This window comes from Pinus tabuliformis, chromosome 2_2, assembly GCF_031772625.1.
Source record: "Pinus tabuliformis cultivar Carrire ecotype Pingquan chromosome 2_2, CPIR1, whole genome shotgun sequence".
NCBI classification, from domain to species: Eukaryota; Viridiplantae; Streptophyta; class Pinopsida; order Pinales; family Pinaceae; genus Pinus; species Pinus tabuliformis.
Window position 1 is genome coordinate 35,459,704 of NC_142300.1, and position 15,090 is coordinate 35,474,793.

A 15,090-nucleotide genomic window follows, 5' to 3' on the forward strand; every position below is an offset into this window, starting at 1 on the left:
TAAGACACAGAAAGAAATTCCAGATGGTGTGGTTGCTGTTCTGACAGCTGATATGCTAGATGTTCTATCCCATGTTTCAGTGCGAGCAGGAACCTGCAAGGAGGTTGTGCAATATTGTCATCTTCAAATGAGCAGACCCCAAGAATCATTTTAAAGAAGAAGCATTTTGCTGGAACATATGCAGTGTCAGCTGATGAATTTAATGGTGAACTGGTGGGATCTAAATCTTTTAATATTGCATATTTGAGAGGAAAGGTACCTTCATGGGTCAAAGTTCCAATGTCAGTTGTTCTACCATTTGGAGTGTTTGAGAATGTCCTATCACAAGACATCATCAAGGATGTTGCCAATAAAATAACAGCTCTGAACAGCCTTGTAACTAAAGGAGATTTCAGCAAACTTGGTGATATTCGAGAAACTGTTTTGCAGCTTAGGGCATCTCTCAAATTGATCAATGGCTTGAAAGACAGGATGTCAAAATTGCTGTAGAAAGTATTAGGAGGTCGAGAGACTAGTGAATGAATCTTAATAAAGGTTTCTATCAAAGCTGTGACATATTCAACAGTAAACAACTTCTGTTAAGATATTGCTGTAAAGGCACTTTATTACCGGTCATTAGGGTTTGGAAAGAATTGCATACGAGGAGTATTGTTTTGGCTTGCACACCTGTCCATCAATACAGCCTACAGCACATAAGAAACATGGCAACGTTCCATACCTTGGGTTATTAAAGAGCTGGGGACATGCTGCTACATTTTCGAAGAGTGGTGGAAGACAAAGACCGGAAAAAAAGGGGTTTTATCCGAATACTATTGAACCATTAATGCATCCAGTATCCAAAGCTAGCTTGTTCATTGCATACTCTTCTCATGCTATCACAGCCACCGCCAGAAGGATAGCAGATGTCAAAGAACGAAGTTCATTGTAATTAAAGCCAGCAAAGCTACAACTATAGTAATCCACTTGGCAGAGAATGAATCTTGATTGTAATAAATACTATGTCCAGGATGATGTAGGATTAGAATCCTAGTTGTTTTAGGTTTCTAGAGCTGTCAGTTAGTAGTAAGTGACTTTTATTAGTTAGTTTAAAGATGAATAGGTGTCATTAGAAAAGGACTTCGAGTTCCCCTCAGATGAAGGGGAGTCAGGTAGAAGAACTTTATAAATAGCTGAAACAGAGATAGAGAAGTGGTTGGATGTTTTGGAGAAGACTGTTTTTGGTTTATGTATAAACAAATTTCAGTAATGCAAATGACTGTGTTTTCTTCTCAGGATTCACAATGGATCTTCTTGTTCAAATGTGTGATGGTATTCTTTCTTTAAGGTTCTTTTACAGTTTTGTTAATGCATAATCACTCAGAACTCATGAATCATGCTCTGACTTCCTGTATGCCTTGGCAAACTGTGGTTTCAAAGTTATGTTTGAACATATAGATGTAAAGTGCCCTGATTTCTATGAAAAGATAGTGTTTTTGTTTGCTGAGATATGAGAGACTCCATAAGCCCAATGGGAATCAATTCAATGTTGTCCAGCCAGCTTATTTTTCATGTGTCTTATAATAGTTAGCCATATTTTCTTGTCATTAGTCAATATTCATAATCTGTGAGAGAGCCCTCTCAGACTAAGGAGGTTAAGCCTTAGTCCAAAGCCTGGTTTGAAATAGTTACACAGAATCTTGCTGATTAGCAGCCTTCAGTACCTGATTTTGTGATAACATTTTGGTGTGTCTGCCAGGAGCCTGAAGATTACTCATTCCCGTAATCATGAAGCTGAACTTCTGAAGGTAGCAGGAGCTCAGAAGGTTTTTTGAGGCTGCAAATCTACCTTGGCAACTCCATTGTTGAATAATTCAAAATTCATACATTCATGGTGATTCCACTGGAGTTATGAAGGACCCAGAAGCTACCATTCTTAGTTCAAGGTATGCATGCATAGATTTTTCAAGAATTCATGGTTTCCCAAATCATTTTCCCAAGGATGCATATTTTCTAAGGAATGGTCCCAAATTTAATGGAGAGGATTTGAGTTTAACTCTGAAGCATATCTCAGATTTCTGTCATTTTGCTGAGCTTCTTAGAGTTAAACATGAGGATGTTTGCATTATGTTATTCTATGATTCACTTCAAGGGAAATGTAAACAATGGATTGGAAGCTTTCCTATCAAATCCATTAAGTCATTTCAAGATTTATGGCTTATGTTTTTAGAGGAATGGATAGATAGGTCAGAGGTGGTGGTAAACTCTCCTTCAATTCAAGGTTTCAAACAATGGAATAATGATCATAGTAATGGAGAAACAAATGAAAATTTTCCTTTGTCCTTGTCCTCATATCTAAAATCCTTTGACTGCAAGGCAGAGGATAAGATGAGATTTTTGGGTGAAGTTGCTGAGGACATTGAGAAAGAAATTGAAGGTTTAGAAGGTCAAATTCAGGCATATAGTTTTCATAATCATGATCATTATTTTCAGAAGTTTTCTATGGCAGAACGCAAGGGGAGAATGCTGGTTCCTTTCTCTTTCACGATTGAGGAATTGAACACTGTTGTTGAAGATCAGTTTGCACAGCTGGAAAGTTACAAGAAAAATCAAGCTGATCATGTATTCTGGGATCCTATCGCTGACTACATGGAAGAGTTTTACTCTCCAGTGTTTCAGTTTTCCTATAAAGATCAGAGACAATTTCAGTGGCAGCGGTCATCATACTATCATATTGGCTCTGAGCTCCGATGCAGTCAAAGAAATCAAATATCAGATAAGACAAATGATTGGCTACATTGGAAATTTCACATTGATTGAGCTGAAAGAAGTTTGAACTTGATAGGGTAGGTAGGTAGGAAATTGCAAATAAGCTCAAGGTTGACTGAGCATTTTTTTTCAGTAGATGTAGTTTTCTTTCTCCTACAGTGATCATCTAGCTAAAGCCCGAGGTGAAGGCCCAAAGAAATTAAAGAAGATGGTTGTCAAATAAATTTTATAAGGCATTGGACCTGAGAGTTCTTAGTGTGCCACAAGGGCACACTATCCCAAGTGGAGCCACTGTTATCACTGAAAATTATGTTGCCAAAATTGCTCAGACTAGCTTAAGGACAAAGTGTTTTCGGTGCGCATAAATCCTTTAGCAGTTTCGCAACGCAACCTGTTTTCGTGATTTCGTAGCAGAAAGCACCGACTTTGTACTAACTGTGCTACAAAATGGGGAATTCGTGCTGATCCATAGCACATCTCATCCCAGTTGTCATATTTTCTGCAAGAATTTTACGGGAATAGCATGTGTAAGGTTTTACATATCGGTCTTGACACGTGCAGGCTCTGTTGGCATCAAAGGGGCTTGAAGTGAGGCGCATGATAGCAGATGGTAATTGCCTTTTTCGTGCAGTTGCTGATCAGGTTTATGGTGACCCAGAGGTGTATGATGTCACAAGACGGATGTGCATTGACTATATGGAGAAAGAGAGAGATCACTTCTCTCAATTTTTCACAGAAAGCTTCACAGCTTTTTCCAAGAGAAAAGGAGAGACAAGGTCTATGGTAATAATTTGGAAATCCAGGCAATATTGGAGATATATAATCATCCCATTCATATTTGTTTATACAGTACAGAGCCTATCAACATATTTCATGGTAGTTATGGTACCGATTCTCCTCCTATCCGGCTTAGCTATCATCGTGGAAACCACCACAATTCTCTTGTTGATCCACACAGATTGACAATTGGTGCTGGCCTCGGCTTTAGTATTCTTCAAGGGAAAAATATAGACAGGGATCAAGTGAAAGCTGCTATAAAAGCACAGCAGGATCAGTAAATTGAAAATGCACTTTTAGCTGAGGGCCGCTTCTACTCTGATTTGGAGTCAACAGAGACAGATGTCAAGAAACAAATCATTAAGTGGGCACCCAAGGTCCTGGCCGTGTTACTCAAAGCAGGATGAACTAAGAGCAATGGAAGAAGATGCAGTTGGCCATTATGCTTAGATGTTTCTAGATGGACAATTTGTCCCAGGGTGTCATGTTCCTTTTCTAAGAGAGCTTGTGCAAGCAGAAAATCTTCCAATAGACTTAAGAGTAGCAGCTACAAAAAATCCTTGGTCAATACATGCCAACAAGTTCCCACTTGACAAAGGACTACAGGGATATTTTAGAGTGTATGTTCCATTCAGAAACACCATAGCTCAAGGTAGCTGCCTTAAGCTTAGCAGGAAAGCTTATTATCGCATTTCCAAATGATTTTCCATCTACAATCACTTTGATCGAATCATGCCTGGGGGATGAGAGATTAAAAGAGCTCGCATATTGTGCATATATGCATTGTTGTTAGAGGATAAGTTCAAGCGAGAAATGCTTTGAACCCCTATATTTGATGGCCTTTATGAAGTGAACGAGGATGTGAAAACCATTGTAATTTATCTCTTGAAAAAAGGTGTTAAGAAATTCAGGGCGGTGCCGACGTTACACAATTCAGAAGCCCCGCAATCTAATGGGGTGCCGAGACTCATTCAGCTTAGGTGTAACGGGTGAGTTATGAGGGTTAATTATTCTGTAAAAATCGCTCAAAGACTTGTACACGGTCTCATACTTTTTGAAAGCCATGCCTTTTAGATGCAGCGGAACTCAGATGTCGGAACCCTGGTGGATAATGGCGAATTAATGCCCCGTCGGCAAATATATCATTATGTTGGACTCAAGACAAATATTCACAGCTGGTGGCGTGAAGGAAGACATTCAAGGGCTAATATTTATGTGCAACTCGAAAACAAAGGAGGACTGTTTCCGATTATCGTGTTTTTGGGTTGCCTAAGGCGCACAAAGAGCTGGTTGAGAAGGTAACGAATGGAATGCGACTCTTTTTGTATGACTTTGCATGATGGCAAATTCTTACACCTGCCGGTTGTAGATAGAGATGGATTCGTTGTGGCCTATATAGACGTGTTGCAAATTACCAATGCAGCAATGGCCACTGTGTGAAGCTCTGGAGCAGTTGGAAATGACATGGCAGGTTCAATGATGCAGAAGTTTTGGGATTCAACTTTGGCATTAGAGCTAGCAGAAGATTATGAGGATTCCCACAGCGATGCATCTGCAAGGATGGCTTCTGAGACAACAGAAATGGCAAAAGCTGCTTATCCATCTCTGAACCTAGGAAATTCCTTTGCCCTTTTAAATTAGAGGATCGAAAAGGCCGGGTTCATAGGTTTAACTGTGAGAGTTTGACAGAGCTCATATCTGCAATGATTCAGCAAGTGGGAGATGACATTGATTCGGCTCATCTGCCTCAGATTCTGTATGAGGATGATGAAGGTGATAAAGTTTTACTTGCAACAGATAGTGATCTCGTGGCAGCTGTGCATTATGCTAGGTTAGCTGGATTGAAGGGTTGGAGGCTTCATTTAGATTACTCAAATTTGGATAATGATAAGACACAGAAAGAAATTCCAGATGGTGTGGTTGCTGTTCTGACAGATGATATGCCAGATGTTCTATCCCATGTTTCAGTGCGAGCAGGAACCTGCAAGGAGGTTGTGCAATATTGTCATCTTCAAATGAGCAGACCCCAAGAATCATTTTAAAGAAGAAGCATTTTGCTGGAACATATGCAGTGTCAGCTGATGAATTTAATGGTGAACTGGTGGGATCTAAATCTTTTAATATTGCATATTTGAGAGGAAAGGTACCTTCATGGGTCAAAGTTCCAATGTCAGTTGTTCTACCATTTGGAGTGTTTGAGAATGTCCTATCACAAGACATCATCAAGGATGTTGCCAATAAAATAACGGCTCTGAACAGCCTTGTAACTAAAGGAGATTTCAGCAAACTTGGTGATATTCGAGAAACTGTTTTGCAGCTTAGGGCATCTCTCAAATTGATCAATGGCTTGAAAGACAGGATGTCAAAATTGCTGTAGAAAGTATTAGGAGGTCAAGAGACTAGTGAATGAATCTTAATAAAGGTTTCTATCAAAGCTGTGACATATTCAACAGTAAACAACTTCTGTTAAGATACTGTTGTAAAGGCACTTTATTACCGGTCATTAGGGTTTGGAAAGAATTGCATACGAGGAGTATTGTTTTGGCTTGCACACCTGTCCATCAATACAGCCTACAGCACATAAGAAACATGGCAACGTTCCATACCTTGGGTTATTAAAGAGCTGGGGACATGCTGCTACATTTTCGAAGAGTGGTGGAAGACAAAGACCGGAAAAACAGGGGTTTTATCTGAATACTATTGAACCATTAATGCATCCAGTATCCAAAGCTAGCTTGTTCATTGCATACTCTTCTCATGCTATCACAGCCACCGCCAGAAGGAGAGCAGATGTCAAAGAACGAAGTTCATTGTAATTAAAGCCATCAAAGCTACAGCTATAGTAATCCACTTGGCAGAGAATGAATCTTGATTGTAATAAATACTATGTCCAGCATGATGTAGGATTAGAATCCTAGTTGTTTTAGGTTTCTAGAGCTGTCAGTTAGTAGTAAGTGACTTTTATTAGTTAGTTTAAAGATGAATAGGTGTCATTAGAAAAGGACTTCGAGTTCCCCTCAGATGAAGGGGAGTCAGGTAGAAGAACTTTATAAATAGCTGAAACAGAGATAGACAAGGGGTTGGATGTTTTGGAGAAGACTGTTTTTGGTTTATGTATAAACAAATTTCAGTAATGCAAATGACTGTGTTTTCTTCTCAGGATTCACAATGGATCTTCTTGTTCAAATGTGTGATGGTATTCTTTCTTTAAGGTTCTTTTACAGTTTTGTTAATGCATAATCACTCAGAACTCATGAATCATGCTCTGACTTCCTGTATGCCTTGGCAAACTGTGGTTTCAAAGTTATGTTTGAACATATAGATGTAAAGTGCCCTGATTTCTATGAAAAGATAGTGTTTTTGTTTGCTGAGATATGAGAGACTCCATAAGCCCAATGGGAATCAATTCAATGTTGTCCAGCCAGCTTATTTTTCATGTGTCTTATAAGAGTTAGCCATCTTTTCTTGTCATTAGTCAATATTCATAATCTGTGAGAGAGCCCTCTCAGACTAAGGAGGCTAAGCCTTAGTCCAAAGCCTGGTTTGAAATAGTTACACAGAATCTTGCTGATTAGCAGCCTTCAGTACCTGATTTTGTGATAACATAACTAATGCATAATACAAATGTATCATTCTTCTTTTTAACAAAGAAAATTAGTTCTCGCCATGGTGAAACACTCGGTGTAATGTACCCTTTATTTAATAATTCTTGAAATTTCAATTTTAACTCCATTAACTGTGGCACACTCATTCTATAGTGTTCTTTAGACATTGGTGTGGTCTCCAGTATCACTTTGATATAAAATTCAATATATTTCTTCGGTTGGAGTCCAAGAATCTCATCCAAAAAAACATCTTTGCATTCCAAAATCACCTCTAGGTCATCTAAGGTTCCATTTTTTTGTCTCTTGTGAATGGTTGTCTACTTGAATAGAAAATATATCACACCCCTTTCTAACACACCTTTTTGACTATAAGGAAGATATATGTTAAACAAAAATGGGTATGGGTATATCTTTTACAATCTATATTTGTCCATTATCCATGGTAAAGGTAACAATTTTATCTAAACAATTAACAATTTCTCTATGTCCTTCTAACCTATCCATTCCAACCAGTATATCATAAGAACCCAAAGGAAGAATATTCAGGTTCATAATGGTCTTACTTCCATTTAAATTAATAGGAAAGGCCTTCACCCAATTAGTAACTTTCGTCTTTGTGTTTGTAGCGAGCTGGACCAACAATGCATTTTTTTAATTTTCAGACTTTCATTTATAGTTTTCTCCTATCTGGGGACTCATACGACTTAAATTGGCACAAGGATCTATCAAAACAGAAGCAGGTTAGTTCAAAAGTTTAACTTCTACTCCACCATAATGGATTGATGTTTAGTCTAGCACTCCTCCAATGGTTCATTAATTCAGGGAATACTCCTATCCACATAATTTATTTGAGAATCCCCTCAAATATTTTCTAGATTTTGTATTACAAAGGTAGTTCAATAGAAAGTGAGGCTCCTCAAAACCACAACACTTCGCTGATTCCCTTCCCTTCACATTAAAACCTTTATTGTTAAAGTCTTTTTATTTAGATTTAAATTTTGTCTGAGTCTTTTATCTTTGATTAGTGATTCTCTTGAAATTATGACTTTGGTTACCCTTACCAATTTTTTTAAAATAGGTATATTTAACTACTTTTCTTCCCTGTGAAAATATATCTTTCTTCTTATTGGAACATGATTTTGTATTTTCATTTATTTGTTTAGACTGATAATACCATATTATTTCTCTTTGGATTGAGGCATACATTATTTTTCAATATTATCAAATTCAATTTTCTCTTTAAAGGAGAGATGAAGGCAACCAATGAACCATTGTACCTTGGTTTTTCCTTCACAAATATAAGGTATGTATCTAAAAAAGGTGAGTAAATTTCATCACCGTCACATAAATGTTCATTAGTTGAGTTTCAATTCATGAAATTATTTTTCCTTATCATCATAATATGTTTTACTTAACTATTTTTCCTTGAAAAACCTTTGAAATTCTTCCCACTTAATCATCTTATCATCCAAATTTTGTACCGTGTTAACTTCCTCCAAATACAAGGATGCTTTTCCCTATAACTAATATCTAACTAATTTATCCTTCAAATTATTGGGGTAATCATTAGCTTGAAAATATCGGCTAATATTTAATTACAATACTTTGGCTGCTTCTTCTAACTCTCCATCGTAAGTTGGAGGCCTAATCTTCTTAAATTCCCTCTTCATCTATATTTTTGTTTTCTTTCCATGATTTAGAGGTATTTTGGCTTAAATATGTTCCTCCAAATTTTCATATTTTTCATCTCTAATCTCATCTACACTACCAGGATTCTTTTGTTTGGAGGTTTCTCTTATGCCTTCCTCTTCCTTTATTGATTCCATAGTTTTTCAATCTAATCTATCTGTTAGATTATTAACAAGTATTTCATCCTCAGCATTGGCCTTTAGTAACTTCTCATTGTGTGTACAAAGAATTATTAACTTTGTCATCATATCTCTAAACCATATTCAATAATTCTATTTTAGAAAGTGATGCCTGATCTCCTAAATGTACCCAAATATACTATTTGCCTATGTGTGACCCTTCTAATGGATCTTCTGTGTTTGTGTGTGTGTGTGTTTACAATGGGGCATTTATTTTGCTAAATAAAAAGCATGGTTGAGCTCATAGGTTAGAGTGTTGCAACCTATTACTCTAATACCATCTTGTAACATACCTAAAAAATTACCAATTTATATTAATGGAACACCCTTACATATTGTACCCTTTTTTGTTCACACACATACATGAGGTTATCATGTTTTGGAGAATTATTGTAACATCTCTCCTCCTATGGAAAAAATTATTACTTTTCTTAGTTATGATCCATACTTTTGGTTGTCTATTGAAAAACAGACTTTGCTGATACAATAATGTATATAAATGTCTACTTATAAATAATAATGAAATTGGAAATAGTTGAAAGTTTAGCACCTGCAGAATATATTCTGGATAAGATGGCTTTCCATGATAAGGATTCTAGAAATAATTCTCAGTAAACTTAATGGATGGGAGATAAATATCCATTAAGAACTTAGCTGGAGATAAATTCTAAGTTCAAAATCGCATAAAGCATCACTAAGGATGCAAAAATGATATTTGGGCTAAAAAGGAAAAAAAACCCATAAAGAGGGACACTGCTTTAGGGAAGATTCCCACATGGAAAGAATGCATAAAATTCCTATTGCAAGGATCAATGGAGTTGTTGATCTCTTATCGGAAAAAGAATCTCTGCATGGGGGTGAACTGAGGAAGAGCAATTCTATGGTTGGGAGGAGAGCAATGCTCGACTTGAACTGTCTTATGACTACCATTGTTCTGGTTAGGTTATTATTTCTATTTTTTTACACATTTGCAATTAGTGTTAGCTGTTGATTTTCTACCTGTTATGATTATAATAGGGCAAGGAATGATGTCTACATAAATATGGGAAACTGGTGTTCTATTACTAATGTGATAGTAGTAAGGATATCTGGTAACACTGAATTCTCATAGCATAGGAATTAATAAGTTAAGATACTTCTAGAAGACTTAATAGTAGTCTTTTTTTTTAAGGATTAGAATAGTTATGTCATTTAGAATGGAGTAATGTTGATTTACTACCTGTTTTCCTGTATCATGTCTTATTATATCAGTATTGAAAGTACAAATTCCGTATTGCAATGATTCAAAAATATTATGCATATGTATATTTATATTACAAAGAATTGTTAAACTAAATAATGGATACTAAAAATGAGCATCGCATGCATTAAGTGACATAAGATAGGAACCATAGTTAACCCTTGGAGACACCTATCTCTACACCAATTACTTGAAACAATACAAACACGTTCACAGGAAATTATATGAGTAATACAACCAGTTTAAATCACAATGGAACTAATCTAGACATCACTCTGTTACCTTTAATAAGGAAGTACAAAAACTCTGATAAATAATATAGAGATTTAAATTATAACTCTAGTGTAACTACTTAGTTGCAACTATAAGTTGTAAATAGAATTAGACAAGTAATCCTGTGTAGATAGAAAAGAAAAACATTTCATGAAGAGACTCACACAGGACCTAAATTTTATAAATAAGGAGGCACCATTCCATTATCATCACAACATAGGTAGAATGGAATTGAACTTTTTGTTATAACAAAAGCTAGCACTATCCAGTAACAATCTGTGAAGTGTGACTAGCTGGATATGCTAGAAAATACTATGACATATTATAAATTTACATTGAACCATATAACAAAACCAAATATGAAAGGGAATGATAAACTGTAGATTTCCTTTTAGTCGAGAGAGTAAAAAGGGAAACATAACATTTAAATATGCATCATAATCAAGGCAGTAAGAAGCCTAATAAGACTAATAGGTAAATTGGATAAACAATGATAACCAAAAGTAGAAGTATGACAATATCATAAATAGGAGCAACAATAGGCATCTACAATATATTAAATTTGAATCAATATATAACATTGACAACATTCATGTATTCGACAATGCGATAATCCATCACACAAAAAATCCCACATAATATATTGTAACTATGAATAGAGAATACAAGCATGCATACATTATAGAGAGCTAGGATTCCAGTAAATGGTTGAGCTTAAACATAAAAATTTACTCATAATCCATAAATCCTTGAACTGTACAAATTTGGCCCAGACATATAATGCATGTGGAGTAAACAAGTTAAGGTTACCACTGTGGGGCTAACTCACATGAACCAATAAGGCCAAGAAAAACACTAAATACATTCACATTGTAGCTTCAAGCCGTGACTTGAAAGCAAGCAATAACGAGAAACCACTGGAGAAAGAGCCAATCGACCAGGAAAGGGACCTAGGCATATCATGAATTAGGAAGGGTAAGAAAAGCTTGAGATTTCCAACTGTGAGCCTAGGTCAGTGGGAATCCTTTGTACCTATAAGCAAGAAAAATCATAGCCACCAAGAATAGGAAAAAAATCAGAGTCATACCCTATGAATGGGAATGGATAAATTATAAATAGGTTCACTAAAAAAAAGGAAACATAATATACTTCTAATTCGCTCGAGAATGGCCAAGAAAGTTGTCTGAGACTAGTAATAGACATGCATAGAGGGGAATGGAGTCTCGGTTTGTAAAACCCTCATGACCCAAAACCGCGCGACTAAAATTCTTGCCTTAAATGGCAGACCCAAAGCCCAAGGGATCTTGAAATGTTACCTATGAGCGTTGTTGAGTTTATCTGATCTCTTGGGTATACCTGGATTGAACTGTAGAAAAAATTGCAGATTAACAAGCTCATGTAATCTACTAAAACAAGAGACAAGAATCTACTTCTACTCTTTACAACGAAAGCCCATAAACATCGAGTAAACAATAATGAATAGAGGAAGAGAATCAAAGGCACATAACACAATAAATATCCAGGAAAGCCACAGCTCAAAACCCCACTATTTGTTTTGTATTAATCTGAAAAATCAAGATGAAATTACAATTATTTCTCTCTCTATAACAATCCTAGCACTCAAAAAATTCAATCTCCAACTCATAAGCAAGCTGAAGGCCAAATCTTAGCCAATTCATAAGCTCTCCAAGTCTCTATTCCAATGTGTAATTCCTATGAAGGAGAGATTGTATTTAAAGGGAAACAAAGGCTCTAAAAATAATGCAATCCCTCAATGATCAGTTCCTGATTGCATGCACTATCAGTGCAACTCGGAAAAATCTAAAACAATTAGTACACACTCCCTACACGATAGTCTCAACTGGGTATTTCTCAGAATCAACATGCATGAGTTTTTTATGGTGGAACCTTGAGTTAACTAGAGTAGCACTAATTAGGTCACTAGTGTCCCAACTCACTGTTTACTCACTATTAGTTCGTGAAACTCATTGGAACTAATTTAACTCTACTTAACTCAATAAACTGAGTTAACTAATTACAACTCATTCATAACGCATCCTTAACTCCTATAAGTTAGGGATAACATATACATGTATTCTAAAAGACTTCCAATTCAAATTTCCTAAATTAATTGTGTTAATTAAAATTAATTAATTATTTTCAAATTTCTATGAGAAAATAATTCTATTTTAATTCATAGTTTAATTCAAGGACAAATTAAACTGGAATTTCTTATTGCCATTTCTCAACACTCCCTCTCAACAAGAAAGGGATTATCCACTACCTCGATCATGTCTTTGTGAAACTCGAATTTACATCTTGGCAATTCCTTTGTCAAGATGTCATCATATTGTTCCTCCGTGTGAATGTAATCTAAAAACATGATCCTCCTTAATATGCAATATCTGAGATGATGATACTGGATATCTATATCCTTGGAGTGATCTTCAAAAATTGAATTTTCAAATAGTTTGATACAACTATGATTATCACAATATATCAATGTCAGATCCATCTGCTGACAAGAGAAACTAACCAGGATCTTCCTCATCCAGAAAACCTCACATGTTTCTTGACTTGAAGCGATGTACTTTGCCTCTACTGAACTAAGTGCAACCGATCTTCGTTTCCTGATATACCAAGAAACTGTCGGTGACCCAATACTAAATATCCCTCCTCATGCACTCTTCCTGTCGGATGGACACCTTGGCCAATTTGCATCAGTGAAGCCTTGAAGCTTCAATCCCTTTGTCTATATGTACCATAAGCAAAATTGAGTAGTCCCTCTGAGGTATCTCAATACATGCTTTGTTGCCTTCCAATACAGCTTGGTAGGCCTAACCATCGCTTGACTAAGCCGGTTAACTGCATAAAACATATCTGGTCATGTGTTCACCAAATACATGAGTGAACCCACAAGCTCCCTGTAAACAGTAGCTTCCACTACTTCTCCTCAAGTAGAATCCTCCTTCCCCTAGTTACCAGCTAGAGGAGTCTCCATGGGTTTACTTCTCTCCATGTGAAATCTCCTGAGTATCTCGTTGGCCTACTTGCCTTGAGAAACAAGCAACTCCCCATCTCTTTTCCATACCTCCATGCAAAGAAATTAATGCATGAGCCCCATGTCCATCCTCTGAAACTCTCTTGCAAGTTCCTCCTTGCAATATTTGATGATATTCTCATCACCTCTCAGTATGATATCATCTATATAAAGTACAATGATCAAAATCTTACCTTCCACCACTATGTGATACAGGTTTGCATCTCCTTCACTCTTCGTGAAGCCTAACCCAATGAAGTACCAATCTATCCTGGTGTACCAAGCACGGGGTGCTTGCTTCAGTTCATACAACACTCTCTTGAGTCGACACACATGTGACTCACAGTCCAAGCTTTCAAAACCTTCGGGATACTCTATGTACATCTCTTCCTCAATCATTCCATTAAGGAAGGTAGTCTTCACATCCATCTGATGGATACTCCATCCCATCTGTGTAGATAGAGCCAAAATAGATCTAATAGATGAGTACCTTGCAACAATAGCAAATGTCTCATCATAGTCAATCCCCTCTACCTGTGAAAACCCATGGGCCAAAAAACTTGCCTTATGCTTCTCAACACTACCATCTGCAGCTTGATTTACCTTGTAAATTCAATGAGAGCTCACAACTGACTTGTCCTCTGGTCTCGGGAGCACATGCCAAACACTGTTTCGAACTATGGAGTCATATTCCTCCACCATCGCATCAACCCAAACTTGTTGTTGCACTGCTTCTTGAAATGAAGATGGCTTTGTTACAACACATGCACGCATATGTGCCATGTATCTAGTGTACCTCTCTGGTGACCTCCTCTGTCAACACTGAGAACAGGGTTCTCCCACATTCTCCGGTGCATCATCCAACAATTTCTTAGCCGCTCTGGTGCACTTTCTTCCCTCTCTGGGAGACTCTACCTGAGTGGATGTTTCCATTCACATAACCTCTGCATGTGTCTACTCCACATAAATATAAGGTTCCTCAACCTTAGCAACTAAAAGTTCCACCTCTGCATGTAGCTCAAGCTCCCTCTCAAGGGATACTTGCATGGCCTTCTCCTCATCAAACTTTACATCCCTGCAAACCATTGTCATCTGACTAGTTTGCATATACACTTGATAGTTGTGGAGATTATCAGTGTACCCCACAAACATCCCCAACTTTTTTGTTGGCTCAAGCTTCTTCCTTGCATCTTTGGTCACATGGAAATAAACCGATGTCCCAAAAAATCCTGATGTGACCAACATCTAGCCTCTTACCAAGAATAATCTTCCTCTGGTGTTTTACTCACAAGTATCTGATGTGGGATACAGTTCTAAACATAAACTGATGTGTTGCATGCCTCATCCCACAAGTGTAGTGGTAGGCCTTGATCATGTAACATCACCCTTGCTGCCCCTACTATTCTCATGTTCTTCCTCTCGACAACCCCATTCGGTTGAGGGTTATGAGGTGTAGTTAACTCTCGTTTAATCCATTCCGCTGCATAGAAGTTCTTGAATGCATTAGAGACATATTCTGCATTGTTACCACTCCGTAGAGAT